The sequence below is a fragment of the Carcharhinus amblyrhynchos genome, chromosome 27 (genome assembly GCF_965287045.1).
Source record: "Carcharhinus amblyrhynchos chromosome 27, sCarAmb.v2.hapA, whole genome shotgun sequence".
Lineage (NCBI taxonomy): Eukaryota > Metazoa > Chordata > Chondrichthyes > Carcharhiniformes > Carcharhinidae > Carcharhinus > Carcharhinus amblyrhynchos.
This window is the reverse complement of record NC_137350.1, coordinates 13,912,336-13,926,836: the sequence shown is the minus strand read 5'-3', so window position 1 is coordinate 13,926,836 and position 14,501 is coordinate 13,912,336. Positions and strand designations below refer to the sequence as shown.

The 14,501-nt window shown below is 43.4% G+C and overlaps 1 protein-coding gene across 3 annotated transcripts in view; it reads left to right on the top strand.

Moving 5' to 3' along the window:
- The window catches only part of LOC145359066 (gap junction gamma-1 protein-like), a 59,001-nt gene that overhangs the window by 29,429 nt on the left and 15,071 nt on the right, over window positions 1-14,501 (top strand). The window contains exon 1 of one of the 3 annotated variants that reach the window (XM_080213441.1): window positions 61-82. The exons of 1 other annotated variant lie outside the window; for it this stretch is intronic. The gene's annotated coding sequence lies outside the window, so the exon portion shown is untranslated. Of the gene's footprint in view, window positions 1-60; window positions 83-14,316; window positions 14,388-14,501 lie in introns of those variants that run through there. One more of the 3 variants, XM_080213438.1, reaches the window with a different exon arrangement.

Sequence of the window (14,501 nt, the reverse complement as noted above, 5' to 3'; positions counted from 1 at the left end):
CGGCTGGGATTGAAAGGGCGAATTTGGTTCTTTGTAATACTTGAAATGCGAAGGTCACCTCAGAAAGTCATGAGTCCAGAAGGTGAAGTAGTTCTTTTTGAAGCGTTGGTTGTGTCATTGATAGAAGTCTTTCATGCTGTGAGCTACGTTGTGCCTTTGCTTGGAAATTTTATTGTAATCATTCAACTGCATCTTTTTCTGCAAATGATTCTTACTTCCCTTCAAATTAGCAGTTAAATTCAATGTTTTTACCCAAAGAGTTTGGTCTCTGGTGAACAATTTTTCTTTGCACAGCAGTTTATGTTGGAAATGGGACTTAACGTGTATTTTGCAGTCTATGAATGTTTTTCATGAGTGAAAGTACAGAGCTGGTATATTAGAACGCTTTCTATTACGGTATCCACATCAAAGTCATTCCGCTGGATTCCAAACCACAACATGCTCACTGAAATGCTTTTGGCTGCTAAAGAGAGGGTTTCCCAAGAACATGTTTCCAAAGTAAGATAAGGCAGATACTAACCAGATGTATTTGTTTGGGATAACAGCATTAATGAGTTTAGATATTTGAAAAGGAAAAGGTATTAGTTCCTACCTTGCTCCAGTTCGGCAAAACCTGACTTATTTCAAAAGCCTAGTGATTGTAAAATTATTTTAATCTGTCCAGACCCCTATTGATTTTGAACACCTATATCAAATCTCTTCTCAACTTTCTTTTCTGCAAGAAAAGCAGTCCTAACTTCTCCAATCTATCTGATCGATCTTCATAACTGCATTTATAAAATCTTTCATTTCAAATCTTTCATTTCTCCTTGTGCTTGCTTTCGAATTTTAAGAATGTACAACTTGTGAGATAAAAGATTGCCCCTCACACAGGCAGAAGTCCTGCCTCAGAGAGCGCTCAGCCTATACAGGCACTGATAGCAGTGGCCAGGACTCGGACTACAGGCAGAGTCCAGATTCTCTCTTCTGCAATCCAGGACCAGTAAATAATGCAGGGGTCTCAGAGTGAAGAGGGGAAGTGGGACCCAACAGAGCTCTTAGTGGAGAGGTTGGAGGGGTGTGGGAGGAAGGAAGCACCAGAGGATGTCAGATCTTGGGTGGGGTGAGGGTGGGAGGGGAATACCTGACATGGAAAAAAAGGTGCTGGAGGAAGGTGCTCCCTTCACATCCATAGTCTAAGCAAGGTAACCCGCTTCCCTCCTCACACCTGAATTCCTCCTGCCAAAATTGAGGCTGGGTGGGAAGTGGCCCTCATTGGGGCAAGGATGGGTGGGCCACCCGGGAAATTGCAGGCAGGTTGGGGAGCAGGCAGGAGGGCCACCCGGAAAATTTACAGGGTCCCCAACTGCAAATTCACTGGCGGAGAACTGTATAATTCCAGAGTGGCAAAGTGGTCAGCACTGCTGCCTCGCAGCGCTAGGGAGCCAGGTTTGATTCCTGGCTTGAGCCATTGTCTCTGTGGAGTTTGCACATTCTCCCCATGTCTGCATGGCTTTTCTCCAGGTGCTTTGGTTTTGTCCCACAGTCGGAAAGGCGTGCTGTTTAAGTGCGTTTAAATTCTCCCTCAGTATACCCGAACAGGTGCCAGAATGCAGCAAGTGAGGGATTTTCACAGTAACTTCATTGCAGTGTTAATGTAGGCTGACTTGTAAATAAACTTTATGTATTTAATTCTGCCCATGGAACTCGCAGCCTGGAAAGCACTCAATTAAGAATGGACCTTATAGATTCTTATGAGCTGTCTTGAATGGAAGATGTTATTCTGGAACATTATTTCTAATATCATGTCAATTGCATTGTTAAGGTTTGTTAATATCACAGCAATTACATTGCTAAGTAAAATAGGTGATGAATATTAATTGTCATTGAGCACACATAAGTAGATGATCCACACAGGCTGGAGTGTATTATCAACCTTAGAGATAGCTTTTGATTTGATTTTATAAGTTTGCTTTGACATTTTGTTTTAGATACCGTGGCCCGCCAGGGGGGCTGTTACCCCTTCTTCAATTATTGTGTTTTACTGATCCTTTATTGTTATTTATTGTTCTTTAAAAGCGGGGTTTTTCTCCCTCTCCGCAGTGTGTTTGGCAGCGGCAGTGGGTAATGCAGCATTCACTGGTGGCGCCATCTTATGGCCTCGCCATTGTCAACAGGGTTTCCTGTCGAATGCACCCCTTGTCGCCAAGAAACCTGTGGCCACATGATCTTGCTGTTGTTAAGGTTTTGGTGTGTACGAATAGGGGATGGCTGGGGCACTGGGTATGTTTGGGAGGAGAGCTGTGAGACTGAGTAACTGAATAAACTCTCTCAATAAAGCAAAACTGTTGCTGGAGTTTTACCGTCCCGCCTGCCGCAGGAAACGTAGCGGGCGAGAGGGGGACAAAGGAAAGGTCCAATGACCTTGGGCGGGATGTTAAGGTTTCAGGATGAGCGAGGCCATAAAATCCCATGTAGAGTCTTGGTTCCGCTTCACCAACTGGCTTGAGCACACAACTGCAGGTTACGTTGCGACTATTGGCCAAAGGACTCAAGTTCAAATGGGTGAAAGACCAAAATTAGAACTGAAGCAAGTTCTTCATAAGCAGTGATCAACGTTTGTAATCAACTTCCAGATAAAGTAGCATAGGCAAAAAACTTGTGATTGTTTGATGCAGTTGAGTGTTGTGATGGACGAAGAGCTGTCAGTCTCCTCTGAATCATGCTTCAGGAAAAGCAAAAACACATTCCACATTATTATCCGTTCTATGAGAATTTGGGATAGTTAAAAATAGTTTACCATAGAGCTTCTACAAATTTATTTTGGCATGAACAGTTATTGGCTAGTCCCTTGTAAAACATGCACATGAGTACAACAGCTGCTGGCTTCCAGACACCCCACTAACTTGGAAGAGAAATGAATGGATTTTAGTCAACAACTTGTGCTCTGTGAACAGTCTAATTTTTCTTTGTCTCCAACACATGATAGAAATATCAACGTCTTCATTATGTTTGCTCGAGTCTGTCTGGTTTTGACCCAAACCCGATTTGACAAGACCTGCAGCAGTTAGTAGAAGTCTGAATGAGTTCATTAACTCTGCTCCGACTGTACACTCGATCCATCATACTGCATGCCATTGCTTCAACTCCAGATTAAGCAACAGATTGATAGGTATGAAGGAATTACATAGAAATTATAGTCCAAAGGCCCTTCAAAATCTTATTCATAACACTTTTACAAAAATATTAACAATATTTTGCTGGATGGATATTCTTTTCTAGTTGTGCAAATTCCTTTATATTTCCTCTGTCATGTGCATTAATTTAAAGAGTTGAACCTACATATAACAAATGATCGGCCAATTGACATCTAACATTACCAAAACAGTTTGGCCAAGAGTGTAGTTGCTTTCCATGAGTGAAGAGGAGTTTGTTGAAACTGTGGTTTGAAACTGTGTAAAAATGACCATTTTACTAGCAATCATCAAGTTGCAAAGAATTACAACATGGTAACAGTGCAAAGGAGACCATTTGACCATTGTGTCTGCTCCGGTTTTCTACAAAGGTTATTCAGTTATTCCCATTCTCTGCCCTTTCCCTGTAACCCTGCAAGTTTATTCTTGCTCGGCATTTATTTACTTGCCTTTTGATTGGTTGGTTCCACCTCCACCACACTTTCAGGCAGTGCACTCCAGATTCTAACCACTCACTGTATTAAAACGTTTCTCCTGGTGCCACCATTGCAAATCACCCTGGGGGCAATTTTCCAACCTCACCGTGCCTGGGGGGCAGGGGGGTAGGGGAGCATGTCAAGGGTCATGAGGGGTGAACCATAGGGTGGGCCTCAAATTTCCTGATGCTGGCAATCTGGGGAGAGGATGAAGAAACATGTCACCGATGAGTGGGGAAGGGGGAGTCTTCCCGATGTCTATGAGGGGATGGGGGAGGCGGTGTTCCATTGCACTGTTAGTTTGGCGTGCCCAAGCTCTTTGCAGCCAGGCTCACCAACATATTGAGACCCCATATCCCCAGAACCGGCGTGCATCTCATCACTCTTTAAAAAATGACTGGGGGGGGTGGGGGGGTGACCTTACCAAAAACAAATTCTAAGTCCAGAATGGGTGGGAAAATGGGAGAGTTTTCAGAGAAGCGACAAGTCATTATTACACTTAGCAAAAAAAAAGATGCTCCCCCTGAGTGTGGGACGATTGTGGTCCGGACCGCAGCAAACATCTGAGAATATGAGCCTTTCACCAAACATCTTGAAAACAAAAGTCTTTTTACAAGCAGCTTCCGCACAACAATATCAATTATCATCCCATCAATTAACATTAGCGGTGAGGTCCAGAAAAATGTGGACTAGTTTTCAGATTTTGGGAGCCTTCTCAATGAAGGCAAACATTGACAACAAATTTCATCATCACCTTCAGTATGCCAGCACAATCTTTGGCTAATTGAGGTGACTTAATAACTTTGCCTTTCTAACACATCCTTGTTAACAATTTTCAGCACGTCTAGGCCCAAATATTCATCTGCAGGGTGGTGATTGCAAGTCAATCCATTTACTGACAACACAATCCCACCTCCTGCTGGCAGTATGCACCCACAAATTTGTCATGGTAGGTTGGTCAGGACAGGCTGGAGTTAGGAATGTTACCTCTCACAGTATGTGCAAGGTTGGAATGGAGGTGAGGGAACGTTGAGGCAGGCAGGTTAGATGACCAGCCTTAGTTTCCTAACTTTCCTTGAGAAAAACTTAAGCCTATTAGGTTGTCATAGCATGTCAAAATAAACAAACTCCTATTCAAAAACTTTTTCCAATACATAATTCTCTTGGGAGCTCAAAATATGGTTAAAAAAATTTCTTGGTCCCCTTAACTCCTGCAGAGCTGAAACTATTAATGGGGTTTGGAGCTCAGCCAAGCATTCATAACGGAATTCCATTTACAGTTGTGTTAACAAAGCCTCTAGAATAGAATATATTAAAGTCTTTGAAGTTATGGAAGAGATAGCCATCTGTTGCAGTTTTTTATAGGCTGAATAGGTGATTTCATTGTTTCAAATGCTGTACAGATAGTGACCTGCAAGTCAATAAAAAGATCAAAGCACAAGGTACAACTGATTCCATAAAATCCGAATCTCAGTGCTATTTGGTGCAGAAGATCACTTTATCCATGGATAACGTACTCTAATGCATCTGAAGATCTGAAGACATTTCCATTTCCAGAATTTTGCTCAAGCTCATCGTCCGTTATCATTTTTAAAGAAAGTCCTAACAAAAATCACTGCATTAAGAATACACTTAACTTATCATACACCCTTACATTTTGACATGTTAAGTTGGTAACATATTTTGAATTTATCTGTCAAAAGATTTACAACTTAAGACTAGGGTTCCCAATAGTTCACAATGATTCTGAGATGCCATGAACCACATTGCCTACCAAATGGGACAGATTCCATGAAAATTATTGTGTGCAGTTCTGGTCGCCTCACTATAAGAAGGATGTGGAAACATTGGAGCGAGTGCAGAGGAGATTTACCAGGATGCTGCCTGATTTGGAGGATAGGTGTTATGAGGAAAGGTTGAGGGAGCTGGGGCTTTTCTCTTTAGAGTGGAGGAGAGTGAGAGGTGACTTAATAGAGGGTTATAAGATAATGAGGGGGATAGAAAGAGTGACATGCAGAGACTATTTCCTCGGGTGGATATTGCTGGTACTATAAGGTTCATGGTGGGGGATATAGGAGGGATGTCTGAGGTAGATTCTTTATGACGTGGATATGCTGGTGTTGGACTGGGGTAAACACAGTAAAAAGTCTGACAACACCAGGTTTAAGTCCAACCGATTTATTTGATAGTAAACTCACTAGCTTTCGGGGTTAGTCCCTTCATCAGGTGAATGAACTCTCCATTCACCTGACGAAGGGACTAACCCCGAAAGCTAGTGAGTGTATTATCAAATAAATCGGTTGGACTTAAACCTGGTGTTGTCAGACTTTTTACTGTAGATTCTTTACTCAGAGTGGTTGGGGTGTGGAAGGCTCTGCCTGCCGTGACAGTGGAGTCGGACACTTTAGGAACTTTCAAGCGGTTATTGGATAGGCACATGGAGCACACCAGAATGATAGGGAGTGGGATAGCTTGATCTTGGGTTTGGACATAGCTCGGCACAACATCGAGGGCCGAAGGGCCTGTACTGTGCTGTACTGTTCTATATTCTATGTTCTATAAAATACCAGCCTCTGCAATGGAGCTGGCAAGATTGTGAGTGCTGCATGCAGGCTTGCTACCCGCACCCTTATCCTGCGCTGCTACAATTGGCATGAATGAAAACGAGACCAGGAATCCCAAAATCATGTCCCTTCCATTTGTAAAGCCTGCCCACCTCTTTTCCAACAAAGAGAAAAGTAGGAAAATCTGTTATCTAGATTTTGCTGGATCACAGTCAGTGGAAAGATGATGTTGTTTATCCATTGTCACTGTACCAATTGCAGCCTTCTGTTTGTTTTACTTTCATAGAATCACAGAATCTCTACAATGCAAAAGGAGACCATTCGACCCATCATGTCTGTAGCAACCACAATCCCACACATTTACCCTGGTAATCCCCTTCATGCGAGGGTCAATTTAGTATTGCCAATCAACCTAACCAGCGCATTTTTGGACTGTGGGAGGAAACTGGAGAAAACCCACGCAGACACTCCATCAGACAGTCTACAGAGTCAGACAGTGTGGACAGTCAGACAGTGTGGACTGTCTGACTCCACACAGTCACCCGAGGCCAGAATTGAACCCTGGTTTTTGTATTGCGTGGCTTGTATGAATATGCTGTTCTGTAAAAGGGTGAAACTCTGAAACATTGTCTTTTTATAGTTGGGAGCTTCATACAAACTAATATGAATGTACACAAGGGGGTTTGATTCCATATATAAATTGTTAGTGCCTCCCAATGTACACTTTATGAATCATCAGCAGTAAATCACTTCTGTAGTACACTGGGGGAAACGTTCCATGCTGTTCTAATCATTTATGACTTTATTATTTAATTAGTTTATCCTCTTTCAAAATTTTTCAGATGTTTTGAAAGTTTATATTAGCATTTTGTTAATCATCATTTTTGGTGATGATTATTGTAAATGTGGTTTTGATTTTCCACACTTAATCCATGGCAAATCTCCAATTTGCGTGAAAATGGGAGTAACTCGTGGTGGTTTCTATAGTGGGATTTTCAGATTGAATCTCCGACTCTCTGAGTGCTGCAAAGTGCCTCAATGGGATTCCCTCTGAAAATCCACTGTAGAGAGCTGTGTGGGCCACTGCACATTGCAGAGTGGCAACGAGACCACCCTTCCCAATAGGGCCCACCCATTGGCACTGCCAATCTGCCCCTTGGGCAGTACCAGAGGGTTAGGCTGTCACTGCCAGGCCGGCACTGCCCAGGAGACAACCCCCTTACCTGCAAACCCCGTGGAGAAGGGGCCTCAATGGCCACTGTTCTCTCCAGCAGGGTTGGCCTCCTGTTCTTCATTCATGGGGAGCAGTTGTAAACCCCATTGGGGAGAACCACTCCTGCCCTGGGGCGGGTGGGGAGGGGGAGGGGGAGGTGGAGAGACTCTAATTGGTCCGGAGACTTCAGTCCCAGATCTGCTAATGAAATGGAAACGTTAATATAAATACTGAAATCAGCTCCACTCCACCTCTGCTGACGTCTCCCAGGCGTTGAGCTGCAAGAACAGTGCAGCGGACTGGGAGAATTGCCCCAAACCCCACCATGAAAGGGATTGCCAGTTTCAAGTATCCCCTGTTGTGCGGTACGCCTTTCTTTCAATGCCACTGCTGCTTGCCAACAATTGTCCAACTTAATGCAAAGTGATTCAGGAAGAAATCCTCCTTACATCAGCAAGACTTCAGGCTCCAGCTCCAAAACAAACAATAAATCCTCAGCCAAAGAATACAATGGAACATCAAAACCACTCTCAAACAGCCTCGGTGATATATTTTTCTTTGCTCTGTCCTGAGACATGGGTATTGCTAGCAAGGCCGACATTTGTTACCCATCCCTAATTGCCCTGGAGCTGAGTGATTTATTCGGCCATGTCAGGGGAACAGTTAAGAATCAATCACGTTGCTGTAGGTCTGGAGTCACATGTAGGCCAGACCGGGTAAGGACAGCAGATTTCTTTCCTTAAGGGACATTAGAATTGCGTTGGATCTAAGTTATGTTCTCTGTGTGTGGCTGGAGGGTTTAGATTTTTCAACATCTCTCGTAGGATTTGATCCCCTTCCATCAGTAGGAGCAGCATTTAAATCACCCGCTAACAAAAGGTGTCTGCATCTATCTAACACATCAGCATTTGGGTCTTTGCTGGATGCTCATGAGGTTGCCTTAGATATTAGTGATGACATGTGCCTTGCTTCAGTTCACTATCATTAGCATAACTGGAGCTTGTCTTCTTGCTAAATCTTGCCCACCCTCCCCCTTTCACACAAGCTTCTTCTCAGACATGAGTGCATCCTGGAGAACTTCTCAAAGGATGGGTTCTAATTCCTAATTGAAAAAATCTTGTGAGATAAGTGCAACTTATTAAGTTCCTGGTCTTGATATCAGCTCCAAGGTGGGTTCCCAAACAGGAAGGATAGCTTGGATCTCCTCCCAATTTTACAGAATTGGGTTTTCAACGTTTTATAGAATAATACAAAATGAGTTATTCAGTATGGATTCATTCATACATTCTTCCTCATGGTCAAACAGAAGTTTTCTCATCTGTCGTGGTTTCATCCATCGAATACTGCGCACATGTCAAATCGCTCACTCGATGAAATCCCTATGGCAATTGAAAGAGCCCAATAAGGCGGATGCTTTGGAAAAGGTGGCACGTGTCCAGGGAATACTCTCAACGGAGAGTGCAGTTTGCCAAGTCAGGCAAAGTAATTTGCTCAGTCATGCATCTGTCACGAATAGCATAAGGCCAGAAAACCTCCTGCGGCAATGCACAACTGATGCCTGGGACGGATCAGAGATTGGTCAGATTTCATAAAAGGTTCTGTTTTAATATTTAGTGTTCAGGTGTATTTTATTGCTAGCTTGAAAAAAAGTATTATTCTAATAAAGGCAGACCCTCAAAATGGCTTATAAAATTGGATACTGCACTGTATTCTTTGGCTCTGCATTAAGCATCTAAGACAAAGAATAATCAAGGCAATTTAGTTGCTTGTACATTCAAATATGTAAATTGGTTAATAATCAAATAGGCCTAAAAATAACAGCTAATATGCGTCAACTGGCTATTAATCAATTAAATAGTTAGATTAGAATAGCCTTAGTAGAGAGAGCGTTTATTAAGCACCACAGCTGGTTGTTAGTATGTATTTTTTTTGGATGTTTTTGTCCTTGCTGATGACTGTTTCAATTAAGTAATTTTATCTAGCAGAATGACTTGTCTGAGGCTCTATATCATAGATTTTTCTATCCATAAAGTCATGACACTTTTGATCTAGCTGCAAAGGTTAAAAGCAAGATTATTACTGGAAGTAGTAACACATACCTCCACGGAATGTGTAGGTGGCACGGTGGCCCAGTGGTTAGCACTGCTGCCTCAGGGACCCGGGTTCAATTCCGGCCTCGGGTCACTGTCTGAGGGGAGTTTGCATGTTCCCCTCTGTGCCTGCGTGGGTTTTCTTCCGGTACCCCGATTTACTCCCACTGTCAGATTAGGTGCATTGACCCAAACAGATGCCGGGAAGTGGCGACGAAGGGAATTTCACAGTAACTTCATTGCAGTGTTAATGTAAGCCTTACTTGTGACTAATAAAGAAACTTTACATATTGTATTGGATGGAATTATTTAGTTACTGTCCTTCTAAGAAGTGTTTGTCCATTATTTTTTTAAAGTTTTAGGTGAAAAAGCTCAGTGGATGGATTGCTTCTGTTTAACACTCTCATGAGCTGACTTGAAGCGACTGAATTTGGGTTGCTGCTTCCTTCTGCAAATAATTTATCTCTGTGTAGATAAACCTGTTTGATAATTTAGTCTGCTGTGCAAGTATCTGACATGACTGATATAAAATGCTACCTATTGATTATCTCCTGAAATGACGTTTATATCTAGTAGAAACCAGGTTTATACATCTAGATAATAAATAGGTCTTTTTGTCAGTGCATGTTATTCCAGATTATTTTTGCAACCAAGATATGATTTTAGTTCAAGGTGTAGGCTTGCAGCAGCAATCTGGCTTTTATATTGTGTCACATGAGTTAAAATTGTAACTATGCCCTCTGTAGGGTGCAGCCAGTCATATCTGGTTGCAAGAATTGAAAAGCAGAATATTGTGGACGCTGGAGTCCTGAAATGGGTTAGGAATATATCTATTTCCTTCCTGAAACCATCCAATCATTCAGACACCACCGTGCTGTGAGGCAGCGAGTTCCACAAGTTCACTAACCTCTGCATTCAGTCTACCGCCTCTCAACCTATACCTGTGACCTCGTGCTCAAAATAAAAACCGAAAATGCTGGAAATACTCAGCAGGTTGGGCAGCATCTGTGGTGGGAATCCCAAAACGTCTATTTTTCTATCTACAGCCATATCTCTCTAATTCCAAATTTTTCTGTTTTTACATCTGATTGCAAGCTTGTATGTGGAGGCTGAAAGAGCAATGTGTTAAAGTTGCAAGTCATTCATTCCTAACATTGTTCACATTTAATCTACAGGTCCCATGTGGTTATTCTCTAATTTGATAGTTTATTGTCTGTTCTGCTGCAATATACATTTAGGGAATTTCAGCATAACATCACTTGAAGGAAGTATGTCATGCAATGTATTTCAATTTGACTTTTGCTTTCGACAGAACACAGCCCAGACAGCTTTGCTGCTGATCTGTCTTCGAGCTTTCTGTCCATCTATACCTGTTCACAAGTGCCTAGAATTAATGGATGAACCCACAATGTTTACCCAATCCCTTTTTATCATTATAAAAACACAAATATTCTGCCTCATTATATTAATTTCCTTTCAATTCAGTAAGTTCTTTCAAAAAGTTGGCATCAGTAACGTCACAACAAAGATTCAGATGAACAAGGCTCAAATATTGTTTAAGCCCAAAGAAAACGTGAGTTTGACTATGGAAATGAGTCTGTGAACTGGCACATGATTTTCTGGGTTATGTAATCCGACCTGGTAGGCCCCAACGTGAATGGTGAATCCATTTTACCATTAGCAATGCACTGGAAAGAATAACACTTCCAAATCTGAATCTGAGCATGGAACTGTCAATGATAGAGGCATCATCATTAACACAGCTGCACGGTGGTTAGCACTGCTACCTCACAGCACCAGGGACCCAGGTTAGATTCCAGCTTTGGGTAACTGCCTGTCTGTGTGGAGTTTACATGTTCTCCCAATGTCTGCATGGGTTTCTTCCGGGTGCTCCAGTTTCTTCTCACGGTCCAAAGATGTTAAGTTGGTGGATTGCCCATGCTAAATTGTCCCTTAGCATTCCAGGATGTGTAGGTTAGAGGGATTAGCAGGAGACATGTGTGGGGTTACGGGATAGAGCGGGGGCGGGGGGAGGGGGAGGTGGGGTGGGCCTGATAAGATGCTGTCAGGCTCAATGGGCCATATAGCCCCCTTCTGCACTGTACATAAGAACATAAGAAATAGGAGCAGAAGTAGGCCATCTAGCCCTTCGAGCCTGCCCCGCCATTCAATAAGATCATGGCTGATCTGTCGCTGCTCAGTTCCACTTTCCCGCTTTCTCCCCATAACCCTCAATCCCCTCTCTTATCAAAAACCCATCAACCCGCGTCTTAAAAATATTTAGCGAGGCAGCCTCCACCACTTCAACGGGCAGAGAATTCCAGAGATTCACCACCCTTTGAGTGAAGAAGTTCCTCCTCAACTCCGTTCTAAACCACCCCCCTTTTATCTTGAGGCTGTGCCCCCTAGTCCTACTGTCTTTTTTGAGCAGGAAGAGTCTCTCCACCTCTATCCTATCCATCCCATTCATCATCTTATACGTCTCAATGAGATCTCCCCTCATTCTTCTAAACTCTAACGAGTACAAGCCCCGTTTTTTCAGCCTCTCCTCATAGCTCAACCCCCTCAACTCCGGTATCAGCCTAGTAAACCTCCTCTGCACTCCCTCCAAGGCCAAAATATCTTTCCGCAGGTGCGGCGCCCAAAACTGCACACAGTACTCCAGCTGCGGCCTCACCAATGCCCTATACAGCTGCAGCAAGACCTCCCTACTTTTATATTCAATCCCCCTCGCTATGAAGGCCAGCATCCCATTCGCCTTCCTGACCACCTGCTGCACCTGCAAGCTGGGTTTTTGCGACTCATGCACAAGGACCTGTAGCGATTGTATGAACAAGTGGCTGATAAGTTAAAGGAATAGATATTATGGGAGATGTAAAAAACTTTGTCAAAGAGTTGTGCTCTTGAGAGAACCTTTAAAGGGACAAAAAGGGAGATGCAGGGGCTTGAACAATGGATTTTGGAGAATGGGGCCTAAGGTTGTTGACAGCATGGCTGCAAATTGTCAGCAAAAATAGGGCGGATGCAGAAAATGTCAGATTCAGAGGGAATTCTAGGAGCTGGAGGAGGCCATGAAGAGTTTCAAGCTTTTAAATTGCAAATGCTGGGTGCTGCCATATTCAACCTTTTCCAAGTCTTTCTGAGTGAGTGAGGGGGTAGTTGGGCCGAGGGAGGAGTTGGTCTGGGTTATGACTGGGTAGTTGGTTTTGGTGCTCAGCTGAGTTAGAACCATTGAATCATAGAACATTACAGCACAGAAACAGGCCTTTTGGCCCTTCTTGGCTGTGCCAATCCATTTTTCTGCCTAGTCCCACTGACCTGCACCTGGGCCATATCCCTCCACACCCCTCTCATCCATGTACCTGTCCAAGTTTTTCTTAGATGCTAAAAGTGAGCCCGTTTTCACCACTTCATCTGGCAGCTCATTCCACACTCCCACCACTGTCTGTGTGGAGAAGCCCCCCCTAATATTCCCTTTAAACTTTTCCCCCTTCACCCCCCTTAACCCATGTCCTTTACTTTTTTTCCCCCCTAGCGTCAGTGGAAAAAGCCTGCTTGCTTTCATTCAATCTATACCCATCATAATTTTATACACCTCTATCAAACCTCCCCTCAAGTCCCGGCAACATCCTTGTAAACCTTCTCTGCACTCTTTCAACCTTATTAATATCCTTTCTGTAATTAGGTGACCAAAACTGCACACAATACTCTAAACTTGGCCTCACCAACATCTTATACAACCTGCGGTGGCTTATCACAGAGTTAGACCTGGCATTGATCAGTGTACCATTTCCAGGCTAAATATCCAAGTAAAGCAGATCGAGCTCGTTTCGGAGACACTTGTGGAGAGTTCTGGGCAGCGGAAATCAGCCCATCCAAAGTTTAAACTTCCTGGGTAATTTCCACAACTATCGGTGCATCAAGATTTTCACAGGATACGGACAAGGCATTTCCCACTTACTTTCAAACCTCTGGCCATACAAGTGCCAAAAGATTTAGGTCAATACCTTATTCGCCCCAGTGACTTCATTGCAGTGTTAATGTAAGCTTACTTGTGACTGATAAATAAACTTGTAAGCAAAATTTTCTTGTGGTCTAACATTTTACCTTTTAGCTAGGTTAGTAAGATTGACCTTTGCAAAGTTGATCCGTGCCAAGGAGCTATGGTATGTTGCATAGTTTGAATAAACAAGAATAAAATAATCAGCTTCCTGTGTGCTGTAATGTTGTTCCTGTGCACCATGTTCCCAAATAGATACAAATGGGTGGCACAGTGGTTAGCACTGCTGCCTCACAGCACCAGGGACCTGGGTTTGATTCCCGGCTTGGGTCACTGTGCAGAGTCTACACATTCTCCCTGTATCCACGTGGGTTTCCTCCGGGTGCTCCGGTTTCCTCCCACAGTCCGAAAGACGTGCTGGTTAGGTGGATTGGCCGTGCCAAATTCTCCCTCAGTGTACCCGAATAGGCGCCGGAGTGTGGCGACTAGGGGATTTTCACAGTAACTTCATTGTAGTGTTAATAATTTGTGCCACTAATAAATAATAACGTGGAAATGCACCAATAAAAGGCTTTTGTAAAAGTGGCTCCAACTATAACCCGAAGACTGATGCAACACTTACTGCAAGTGTGAGTGCATTGAGACGGCAGACACACAATGCCACCAGGCTTGGATCTCCTCTGTAACGCTGTTGCAGTCGCTCCCACTGTCAACCCCCAGCTGGGAGACGAGTTTCCGCTCGGGAGAGGAAAGTCTTGTCTGTGACTATCAGCGGGAGAATTTAGGGGACAGATTGGGAAGCAGAGAACAAGAGGGGGGAAGTTCAAATCCAGTGAAGAATGAGCACTGCTCCGCCTGGAAATAGCGGGAGGTAAGAGCTTCTTAAAGAAACTTCTTTTTAAAAAAAGTTGCTGCTTTGTAAAGGGGGGGGGAAAAAAAGTTTCGCCCCACGGCTGAACCTCTGTATCTAACATTGGGGGAAAAA